The 12,032-nt window shown below is 39.2% G+C and overlaps 1 protein-coding gene across 1 annotated transcript in view; it reads right to left on the bottom strand.

Annotated features, from left to right (window-relative positions):
• The window catches only part of Pak3 (p21 (RAC1) activated kinase 3), a 257,142-nt gene that overhangs the window by 200,051 nt on the left and 45,059 nt on the right, over positions 1-12,032 (bottom strand). The window contains exon 2 of the mRNA XM_058571641.1: positions 4,472-4,555. The gene's annotated coding sequence lies outside the window, so the exon portion shown is untranslated. The remainder of the gene's footprint in view (positions 1-4,471; positions 4,556-12,032) is intronic.

Below are 12,032 nucleotides of genomic sequence, written 5' to 3'. Positions count from 1 at the left end.
GGGCCATACCATCTTTCCAACAAAGGTGAGTCAGGAGCACCAAGGGGAATCCCCAGTGGGTTCATGTGTCACTTCACACCGTGAAGATTGTGCAATGAAGTGAAGGAGATGAGGTGGATGTCAAGGTTTCTGTTTAGAACATGGGATTGGGGTCTTTCTTTTGGAACTTTGCTTTAAGAACTTTTGGGCCTGAATTATATGACAGCATTAACAGCCCCCCATCAAGAAGGAAAAAGCTCGGAATTTCAATGTGACATGTATCTCACACATGTCCTGCATCATAGAAGAAGATCAAGCCCAGAAAATAGTGATGGTGCAAAGGGCCTTCTCTTTCAGCATACTCTAAGGTCTTGTGTCACCTCACCCAGTTCTTTCAGTCCAGTGGTCTGTCTGCTCCCTGGAATGGGGTGACTACAGAAAACAGAGCATTCCTTTTTGGAAAAGAGAGTTGTGCCATGTCACCCCATGCTCAGGCTGAGTTGACCTGGGGCAAATTTGGTATGCCAGGAATGATTGAATCTAAAGTCAAGGTACTACCCAAATAATCTGCCATTTTATCCTGCCATTATTTTTTTATTTTTTTTCTTAGTTGTTGATGGACCTTTATTTAATTAATTTATTTATTTCTATGTGGTGCTAAGGATCGAACCCAGGGCCTCACACGTGCTAGGTGAGCATTATCACTCAGCTACCACCCTGCCCCTGCCATTGTTACTTGCTCAACACTTTGACATATATTTTCATTTATTCATTTATTTGATCAATCCTTTATTCAACAATATGTGTGGGAGGCTGGATCACTCTCATTAAAATATTATTTTTCCATCTAAAAAGGTTAGTAAGTTCTCTTCCAGATATTGCTACTGCATCCATTGTTCTCATCTTCATTTTACTAAAGCCTTGAAACATTTATGTATACCCATTGTCTCCAAAATCTCTCCGTCCCTTCCTTGCTGAACTCACTCTACTCATTGCTCTGAACAAGAGCACCGTAACTTCCATGTTACAAAATTCAATGTTCAATTCTCAGTCCTCATCTGACTTGATGTACCTTCAGTAGTTGACACAAGTTACCACTTGCTCTTGCTTGAATTCTTCTCTTAATTTTCAGGAACCGCATTCTGTTAGTTTTTTTTTTTTCCTTCTTCTCTGGCTTCTTCTCAATCTCTTTTGCTTGTTGCTCTTTAACATAACCTCTAGACTTCAGAGCACTCTAGGATTAAGTCCTTAGATCTCATCTCTATGAGATCTGGATCTCGTCCAGTTTCATAGCTCCCAAAGTTCTATCTCCAGATGAGACCTCTGCTATGAACTCTAGGTTCTGAGTCTACTTGGCCTCTCCAGTTGGATGAATAATGGGCACTTGTCTTAGCCTCTTTGGGTTGCTAAAACAAAATAATATGCACTCATTTACATAAACAACAGACATTTTGCTGGGGAGTCCAAGATCTTACTGAGCTTATTTATATTCTGCCTTCTTCACTGTATTGGATGTTTTATAAAGTTTAGGATTCATGTTCATTTTGTTCACTATTTTTATCCCTATGTTTTGAGTACTGCCTGGCACTTGGTAAGGGCTCAATAAATATTTACTAAATAAATGGGTAAAACTAGCAAAACAATTGCAGCTTGTGATAAGCACTAAAAAAACGAAAGAAAAGAGCTGAAGAATCAGAATGAAGGTTGTCAACCCGGCTACATGTTAAAATCAACTGGGAAGTATTTACTGATACAGATACCTGGGATTCACTCCTGGAAATTCTAAAATATTAAGGGACCTGATCATTGTCTGCTTCTTTAATGTTCTCTGACTGATTCTCATGTGAAGTACATCAGAGAATTAATGAGTTTGAGAATGATAGGGGTACAGAAATGTACTTGAGACAGGGTATACAGAGAACATCTTTTATCTTTTTTTCTAAGATGGTATCATTTAAGTGGAAACCTGAAGGACAAAAAGAAGCATGAGGCATTCAGGGCACAAGGGTAGGGTTTAATTTCTGGCAGAGGGTCCAAACAAAAGTGAACACAATGAAGTAGATATGAGTATGGCATCTCAAAACAGAAGGCTGTTGTGCATAGTGCAGAGTATGATCAAGGACAACAATTGAATAAGACGAGTTTAGATACCCCTGGGCCAGATTAGGCAGGGCCTTCAAGACCATGAGAAGAAATTAGAATCTACATTCTATGAAATGAGAACCATTAGAGGGTTTCTAGGAGGGGAAAATTATGATCTGATTTCCTATTTGTTAAAGATGTCTCACTGCTGTGTGTAGGCATGAATGAAGTCAGGGAAATGACTTCAGAAGGCTGTTCTGGTACTAGAGGGATTTGCTGCTGGCCTGGATTGAGCTTATGGTCTAATGGCATCCCTTTCCTTTCAGCTAGATGAAGCCTAAGAGTAGTGTACAAATTTATTCTGCTCTGGTAAGCTCACACACACAGTCACCATGTGTGTTTCAGAAAAATTTCCCAATGCTTACATACTGTAGAGGATTATTCTGTGATGAATGTCTTGGTGATTGCAGAATGTATGTTATGACCTACCTTAGCTTTCCCGATTGATCAGTTAATGTAATAAATGTCATATCCAAGATCACAAAGCTATGAAGGTGAATTTCTGATATCAGTTAACTAGTAAACAATCCAATCAGAAAGGAGCTTAGAACAAGTGATAGTGGCACTCATTCATCTAAATTTTAAACAACCTCACTCATCCCCAGCACTGACTCTTTTGTGTTTTCTCGGGGTTGGAGGGGGGAAAACACTATGTTCTCAAGGGAGTTCATAAATTAAGAGATCAAGACATGAATACAAATAGAATTTAAAAAGAGAGAATGAGGCACATATCCAGAAGAAGATATAAATACAATCAATAACTGGTATCATTTATTTAGTGCTCAATTTATGCTGAGCACTATGTTGTGTGCTTTACTTGTTTTCATTTCATCTTCACAATATAATATGATCACTCATGATGATAATGATGACAATAATTGCAGCTATAAATATTATAGTGAATAACATTTACTAGGTGCTTAGTATTAGCCAGTCATTACGTTAGATGTTTTGCTAAATCTCATATAGGTATATATTCATTCTACAGTTAGTTGAGAATAAGTCTGTCTAGAAAAGATCAATGACATATCCAAGATCACAGAGGTAGGCAGGTGCAGATGGAAAAGTCAAACCCAGATTTGACTCTCAATCACATGCTCTTAAAATGCTCTGGAAATTCAGAGCAGATGGTTTCTACCTTGTCCTGGGAGGTTCCTGTGTGCAGGGAGCAAGACACCAAAGCAGAGCAAATGTTTAAAGAAAGGAGGAGCCTATTCAGGTCCCAGAAATTGGCCCTGCATGGCCACCGGGGAGGGTATATAATGGGAAATAGTGGCTCATTGGCAAGGCAGTTATCCCGCTGCTTCTTGCTCCTAATCACCTTGCCTGTGCCAACCAGGGGTTGCAGCCTCCCATTAAGCCTCTCTTAACTCATTCTTGATCTTGAGGTGTCTTGGTCCCATAAAAGCTCCTAGGAACTCAAACAATGTTAACTCCACTCCAAGTTAGGACAAAGTATAGATTTTCAAACTCAAACTGTGGCGAGTAGTTAAGTTGATGGCTCTCTCATTGATGTCCTGCATTTAGGACATTAAAACAAGATCCATCCGATCTGCAGAAGACAGGAGGATGAGGAATCCAGAGAAAACAACAAATAGCACCCAGCCCATCCCATTAAGCCAGAAAAGAAGGTTCATCATGCAATGCTGCTCCTAACAGCAAAATTTTGTCAATGATCTCAGGGCCCATTAATATGGGATTGATGAGATAAACTTTGAGATACAGCAAAAACAACACTATATTGTTGTTTAAAAAAAAAAAAGACAAGGTGAAACTGTATGTTCTACCAAGGAAAGATATTTCCAAAAGATTGTAAGTGAAAAGAGCAGGTCACACCACAAAAGCAGGTCTATGGGATGACCCTATTTAAATCCTAGAGCTGTGTTTATATATACATTTTATATATATGCAAAACCATTAACAGAAATTATCTGGTAGGTGTGAGCACACAGAATTACAGATGAAATTCTATTTGCTAATTCCAGTATATGTGCATTTGTTGACCATTCCAACCAGTCCATATTACTTCTACAATTGGGGAAGACTATACTTGTATTTCTATTTTGCAGAACAAAAACCCTATCTTAGATTATCCTCATCCATCTTGTCTTGTAAAAGCAATGTCTTGAATTCAGAAGTGTATTTGAAATTATTTCCTTTAAATTTCTTATGAATGAACTAAAATCAGACAATATAGTAACAGATTATAAAACAGTCAAATGGATTGGCAAAATGATTAAACAATTTTACTCAAAACTTAGGTGGTAACCAGCAGAAATGTCTCCAGAGAAAGGCCACAGGGCTTTTCCAATGTTATTAATAATTTAGATGATATAGAAAATGTACTTACCACGTCTGAAGATAACTCAAAGCTGGCAGGGTTGAAGAACAAAACTGAAATTCAAAATGAGCTCAGATGGGCTGGATTGCTGGGCTAAAATTTAAGAAAAAATGAAATTAAAATAAGACAAATAAGAAATCCTCAATTAAAAATTTAAGTTCATTTCATAAGGCCAGAAAAAGGGAAGCACGTCTTAGCAGCTCACATAAGCACAAATAAACAAACCAAAAAAGATTTGAGGTTTGAACTGACCCACAAGCATAATTTGAGCCAACAGTTTAATGTAGCTAAGTTATTTAGCTGGAAAAACAATAGAGCACAATTTTAGCTTGTATTAATCAAAGGACAGTGTCTAGATCCTAAAACATAATCACTACCTGGCAATCTCCACTGTTCCCTCCTGCAGTCTCCTGTTTCATTCTACACATCACATTTTTTTTTGGGGGGGGGGGTTGGTACTGAGGATTGAACCCAGAGGTGCTTAGCTTAACCACTGAGCCACATCTTTAGCCTCTTTATTTTATTTTTTTATTTTGAGATAGGGTCCCATTAAGTTGCTTAGGGCCTCACTAAGTTGCTGAGGCTGGCCTCCAACTTTCAATCCTCCTGCCTCATCCTCCCCAATCCCTAGGATTACAGAATGCCTTGAATATACATCACATTTTAAAAGTTCACTGAGAAAGTGGAACAACTCCAGAAGAGGGATATGAGATTGACAAAGAGAACTACTCCACAATAGGAGTGGCTTTTGAAAGTGCCAGAGACATGGAGTCCATAAAGGAGAAGGGTTGGGGGTTATATAGGATAGCCACCTGTCTTCAAATCACGAGTGTTTTCCTATGGAAGGTAGGCACTTATTCTAGGTAATAGGGTGATAGAACTAAGACTACTGCCACCAAGTGGTAGCAAGGAGGCACATTTTCATTCAACCTGTAAAAAGGCTTTCTGACCTTGAGAAGGTCCTGCTGAGCAGGCTGGTAAAGCTGGGAGAGTTTTAAGTCAAGGCCAATGAACAGATGCCCAGTGGCAGGATTATAGAAAGTGGGTCTCTTTCCCCTATGCTGTGTTATCATCCCCTTTTTATGCCCCCCCCCCACTGGACCAAGGAGCCCACTATCTGCAGTCCACGGCAGCTGGGGCTGCTGTTCCTTGTTTATTCTCATCCAAAGTCTATGGCAGCAAAACCCGCTGCTTAAAGGAGGGTAAAACAGCTGATAGAAATCAAATGGTGTTCCTTCCTGACAAGCTTCTTTTGGCTTTCCATCTCCCTATAAATGCCAGGCATAGCAATGACCTACAAAGCCTTAAACAATGTGGCCCCAGTGACCTCTCTGATCTCCTTTCCCATTATTCTTCCCCTTGTTGGATTCACTCCTGCAACACAAGTTTCTTGGTGGTTTCTTAATGACAGACATGCTTCGGACTCGGGGACTTTGCTCTTACTCTTCTCTCTGCTTGCAATGCAATTACCTAAGCTACCTGCAAGGCGTATTCTCACATCGTCCTTCAGTGCTGCAGCAAAGATCATCTCCTCAGTCAGGCCTCCCTGACCACACTCCTTAAAATTATAGGTTATGCAGTCTTCTCTCCTGCCATCACTCACACACACATACACACACACACACAAACACACACACACATACACATTCCTGATCATTTTGAAATTCCTTATCACCCAATCTGAAATTTTTCTCCATAGCTAAATATTATGTAACATAATGCTTTATATTTTTATTGTTTTCCTATATCCTGTTTTAAGTTCCTTACATGCAAGAGTCATGCTGTACTGTGTTTTATGGTATCTCAGCTTCTAGAATGCTGGCTAGCATATAGTAGGTGCTCAGTAAATGCTTAATGAACTGTATCTCAAGTGCATGCTATTTTCTGTATTCTTCATTATCTCAATGAAAGAATTTTTTTTAGTACTAGGGATTGAACCCAGGTGCACTGAACCACATCCCAACCCTTTTTAATTTTTTTTTTATTTAGAGAAAGGGTCTCGCTAAGTTGCTTAGGGCCTTGCTAAGTTGCTGAGGCTGGCTTTGAACTTCAGAGGCTCCTGCCTCAGCCTCCCAAGCCACTGGGATTACAGGTGTGTGCCACTGCACCCAGCTAACAAAACATTAATTTTATGTGTCAATAAAATTTAAAAATAAGTTTCAGAGTTAAAACTGTACCCAAAATGTTGTATCATATATATATATACATACATATACATATATATACATATACATATATATAGTTGTAGTTGAACACAATACTTTTTATTTATTTATTTTTATGTGGTGCTGAGGATTGAACCCAGGGCCTCACACGTGCTAGGCAAGTGCTCTACCGCTGAGCCATAACCCCAACCCCAAGATGGTGTATCTTAGTAGTAAGTTTTGGAAGAACTTTTCTCAATTTCCCTATTTTTTGTTATGCAATCATATTATATTAATGGTCAATGGCCATAATAATTATAGTAGCTAATATCTATTGAATGTTAACCATGTACCAGACATGATTATAAGTACTTAGATTAATTCTATTTCCACAATAGTCTTCTACAGTTGGCATTACTCTCATTGTCATTTTAAAGACAAGGAAACTCAAAAATAAGGAAGTGATATGATTTGCCCCAGGTCACAAAACTAATAGCAGGGAGATTCCAATGCCCATGTTATTAAACCCTATCTTCAATGTTAAAAGAATATTGATAATGAGAATGCTGCAACTAACATTTATTTAGTACTAACTATGCATTAGACACTGTGTGAAATGTTTAACAGACATCATCTCATTTAAAGCTAATAAGAGGCTTATGAGGTAGAAACCATTACATGACCATTTCTCAGTATGAGACTCTCCTGTTTCAATCAACCGTACCCCCAATTCCCCTTAGCCTGTCTTGATTTGATAAGCAGTATGCTTTGATTCTCCCTTTTGCATCCCAAGCCAGTAGAGAAACTGGTAATAACTAGGCAGCTGCTATTCGATCTCCTCACTCCATATGAAATGTGATTTCAGTCTTCACTTGCCCTGTTATTCTGTTGAGAATAACTTTTGTCTTCCCCCCAAAGCATAGTTTAAATGCAGCTCCCTCCAGGAATCCTTCCATGGTCTTCCCACCCATAATCTCACTCATCATATAGTCTCACTGAGCTCTGTTCATCTCTTCCCACTTTGTCTTTCTCAGTTGAACTATAATATCACAAAAGCAACTGGGCCTTGTGCTCCTTGAAATGCCCTGAACCAATGATACATTAGCTCACACATAGCGGGTGCTCAATAATTATGTTGCTGATTTAATAATGATACTATATCCTCATATTTGTAAAAATGTTCTTCTCAAGGTGATCTCATACATATTATATCACTGGAGCCTCACAGCAGCCTTTAAAGATAAGAGAGGTAGATCGTATTTTTCTCATGTTTACAGTTAAGGAAATTGAGGGCTGGGGAGATTAAATAAGTTGTCTCAGTTCACATATCTGAAAATTGAGCCCAGATCTCTGGACTTGAGCCCTGGAGTCTTTGCACTAGACCACACGGATTCTACCGGAAAGGCACTGCTGGTGGGAGCAATGCTAATAACATTCCCATAAAGACCCTTTCTTGATTCTATCACTGGAGCAAAAGCAATAAAGAATGCCAAGAGGCAATATCCTCAGTTGAGATTGGGAAGGCAGGTAAATTCATAGGCACTGGTGAGAAGTGCCTGGGGCTTATCAGATGAATGGTGATGACTCTGTTATTCTTTGTGAGGAGGGGACGGGGCTGAATGTTGTCCTTTATACCAGGCAGGTTAGCTCAACCCTCAGCAGAAGGGAGGCAGCCTCAGGGCAGCATGGTGAATGTAAAAGAGCATTAGGAGGCAAGAGACCTGACCTGGGTTCAACATCCAATTCTGCCACAAGCTAGCTGTGTCACCATGAGGAAGGAGGGAAGGTACCTAACCTCTCTGAACCTATTCTTCCTCACTTAAGGTCCCCAATTTATAAGACCATTTAGATCCTCAATATTTCATAAATTGATGACACATATCATATATTGATGACCCATGGGCAATATCTGGGCCACAGACACATTGTCTTTTGTGCCAATAGTGTTGAATTTTAATAAAAATTCTCAACCAATATTGAAAGATCAGATGATTTTATGTAAGCATTCAGATGTCCAAGTTTCTATGAAAATAAGAGCTGCTTCAAAAATCAGAAGACTTCCATAAACTTTGATTTCTAATTTGTTGTTGTCATTGATCTGGAGATGGAACCCATGCACTTTACCATTGAGCTGTGTTCCCAACCCTTTTTACATTTTTTTTAGAGACAGGGCCTTGCTAAATAGTTGAGGCTGGCCTTGAACTTGCAATCCTCCTGCTTCACTAGGATTACAGATGTGGCCACTGCACCTGATGATTGTAATCTTTCTAGAAAAAAAAAGATCTGGACAAGTGGGTTTATTTTCTCATCTATTTATTATTTATAATGGAATATAGTAGGTATTTTGAGAGGTACCATGAGGAAAATAAAAAGCCAGGTGGGAGACAAGGAGTTCTTAAGTGGTAAGGTTTGGGATCTTGCAAGGTCTACAGTTAGGACACAGGGTGGACAGAGAAGGCCTCACTGATAAGATGATCACATTGCCACAGAATCACAATGGACTGGAACACAGCAGTAGATAGAGCATGTGAACAAAAGGTTCAGAGTGATAGATAATATCCTCAACACACCAAGGGTAGAGTGAAAAGACACTAAAGATGTGGGTTGATGTGAATTAAGAGTTTCATTTAATTGTTTGTTTAATTTTACAGTCGCAATAAAAAGAGTTCTATATAATAAAATAAATATCAATGGCCGGGAAAAGGAAGGAACTCAGTGAGCATAACAGGTGTTTGTACAGAGGCTTGGCAACAAAACACATCAATAAACCCAGATGCATTTTCTGTGTAATGGGGTCAATGCAATTAGCCTGGTACCTGTAGCTATATACCTAACTTGCCCTTACATCTTAGGCCAGGGCCATTACATGGTATTAGAACTCATTCTAATTAGAGAACAACCAACTCTGTTGACCCAAGCATACTCAGGAAGTGATGGTAAGAAAAGAGAAATGGATTCCTCTCCACACTCTTGCAAGTCATTGTTTGTCTGGTCTGGGACTTGATAGATTCTTTCTCTGCATGCTAATTTCTCCAAGAGAGAAATGAGTATTTTAAATCTTTTTACTATGACCTACACTATGTTTAAGTATTGCTTCATGAAATATTTTTATATTTATAATAAATATATGTAAATATTTATATATATAGACACACATACATATGCAAATACATACAAACTATATAATGTATTAGCTATGTAAATTTTTCATACTCAAAACTATATATGGGGCTGGAGTTGTGGCTCAGTGGTAGAGCGCTCACCTAGCACATGTGAGGGCCTAGGTTCAATCCTCAGCACCACATAAAAATAAATAAACCAAATAAAGATATTGTGTCAATGTATAACTAAAAAAAACTATATATGAACATACATAAACAAACATTTCATGAAACAATATTTTTAACTTTATTCTGTGCCGTGCACACTGTTATTTCCTGTTCCATTTCTTTCTTTGCTGTTGTTCTTAATACTGGTCACTATTCATGGAATTGATTTCCTGAGCAGTGCCTAATGATTGCCAGCTTCAAGAATACTCTTCTAGATCAATGGCTTCCAAATCTGGCCCCATGGTGCAATCCCTTAGCATCTTTACTTGATGAACACACATTTTTTTTTCAGTGCTGAAAATGGAAACCAGGGTCTCATTCATGCTAGGTAAGTGCTTTCTACCAATGAGCTACACCCTCAGCCAACACATATTTTTGTGCTTCTTTCTAAACCTATAGAATCAGAATTTCTTCAGGGTACAGCCCAGGAATCTATTTTTCTCACTAAGGACCAGCTATGCACTGAGATTAAGAAATCACAGTTCTCCTCAGCAACAGAAACAAAGAGCATCAATAATAAATATTTTTATCAAATGCATACTTCATACCAGCACTATCAGCCTAAGAGTTTTCCATTCATTATCTCACTAAAATCCTCACAATGACCCACTTTATATATGAAGAAGCTGAGTCTCAGCTTTGATAAGTTCCTGAAAAGCACATGCAGGGAGGTTAAGGCAGTAGCATTTAAATAAATTATGATCCATAAGAGTTTGGTCCTTTGAGCTCAATGTTCTACCAGTACTGATTCCTCCCACACCTCTCCTCTCTGCACCTCCAGAGACCCTGGATCTGTCCTGGAATATTCTCTACCAACCCCAATGCTGGAACATGCAATATAATGGTGCAACCACCAGAGGCAAGGAGCAGACTTAGAACTACAATAATAATATCCTGCACTTAAATTTCGTTTTAAACAGTAAATATGTGCATGTGTACTTTCTCCACATTTCTACTTTTCAGTTATGCTAAGAAGCAGAAAGGGCACATGAAAAGCCAGAGACCCAAAGAGGGGAAGCAGCCCACCCAGAGTCTCACAGCAAGTTCACAGTCAGGCTGCAATACTCTGACACCCTCTGGCAGAGTCTAACACTGCTCTTAGGCTGGCTTTCTGTACAGCTCCCAGCTTTACCTCATTTCCCATCCAGATCCCTTGAAGGCAGAAGAGGAAGGGATGGCTTGCTTGCTGCCTCCCTCCCCATAGAATTCACCATCAAGCTCAGAAATGAATATGCTCTCCACACACACTGCCTGAGGGACAGATTGCCCCGACCTCCACAGGACTGTGCTGAGGACTTGCTGCATTTCTATTTTTTGCCATGCAATTTGTAAAAAAGCCCCACACTGTGCTTCAAAGAAAAATAATGGATTTCATGATGAAAGGGAAAGGCTGTATCCCTCCCACAGAGGTTAAAAGCCACCAGCCACTAGCAAAGCAGCCTTTGGGAGTCTCTGCTGAGCAGTGTTGAGAGACCATAGAAAACCTACATGGCGGAGCTGAGGTTGTGGCTCAGTGGTAGAGTGCTAGAGTGCTTGCCTAGCACGTGTGAGGCTCAGGGTTCCATCCTCAGCACCACATCAAAATAAATAAATAAATAAATAAATAAATAAACCATTGTGTCCCTCTACAACTAAAAAAAATTTGAAAAGAAAACCTACGTGGTGGATTCCACCAATCTCTGCAATGACAGAAAGAGGCTGGAGGGATGAATGGCTCTCATTTAGCCTCTTCGGCTGAGGCGCTCCCTCCATTGAGAACATCCCCTCTATTTCTGCCACAGAGAGGGGTGTTGTTTGCAGTGTGTATATGATTATGTCACAAATGACTAGTTATTTATGAAACACTGTACCAATTCTAACATTTTTCTTCACCCCTTCCCTTTCACAATGCAGATCTTTTCATTCTCCCCTTAACAGTTCTTGAGGCAAACCTCCCACTCACCCAACACACACACACACACACACACACACACACACACACACCACTTGGTAAAAATAAAAGCAATCCTCCTTTATCTTTTTAAAATATTTTTTTTAGTTGTAGATGGATAAAATACCTTTGTTTTATTTACTTATTTTTTTCTGTGGTGCTAAGAA

Source organism: Marmota monax, unplaced genomic scaffold, assembly GCF_021218885.2.
Source record: "Marmota monax isolate L192 unplaced genomic scaffold, Marmota_monax_Labrador192_F-V1.1 WCK01_AAM20220418_F8-fsc00050, whole genome shotgun sequence".
NCBI classification, from domain to species: domain Eukaryota; kingdom Metazoa; phylum Chordata; class Mammalia; order Rodentia; family Sciuridae; genus Marmota; species Marmota monax.
Note: the sequence above shows the minus strand (reverse complement) of the source record. Positions and strands in the feature narration are given on the sequence as shown.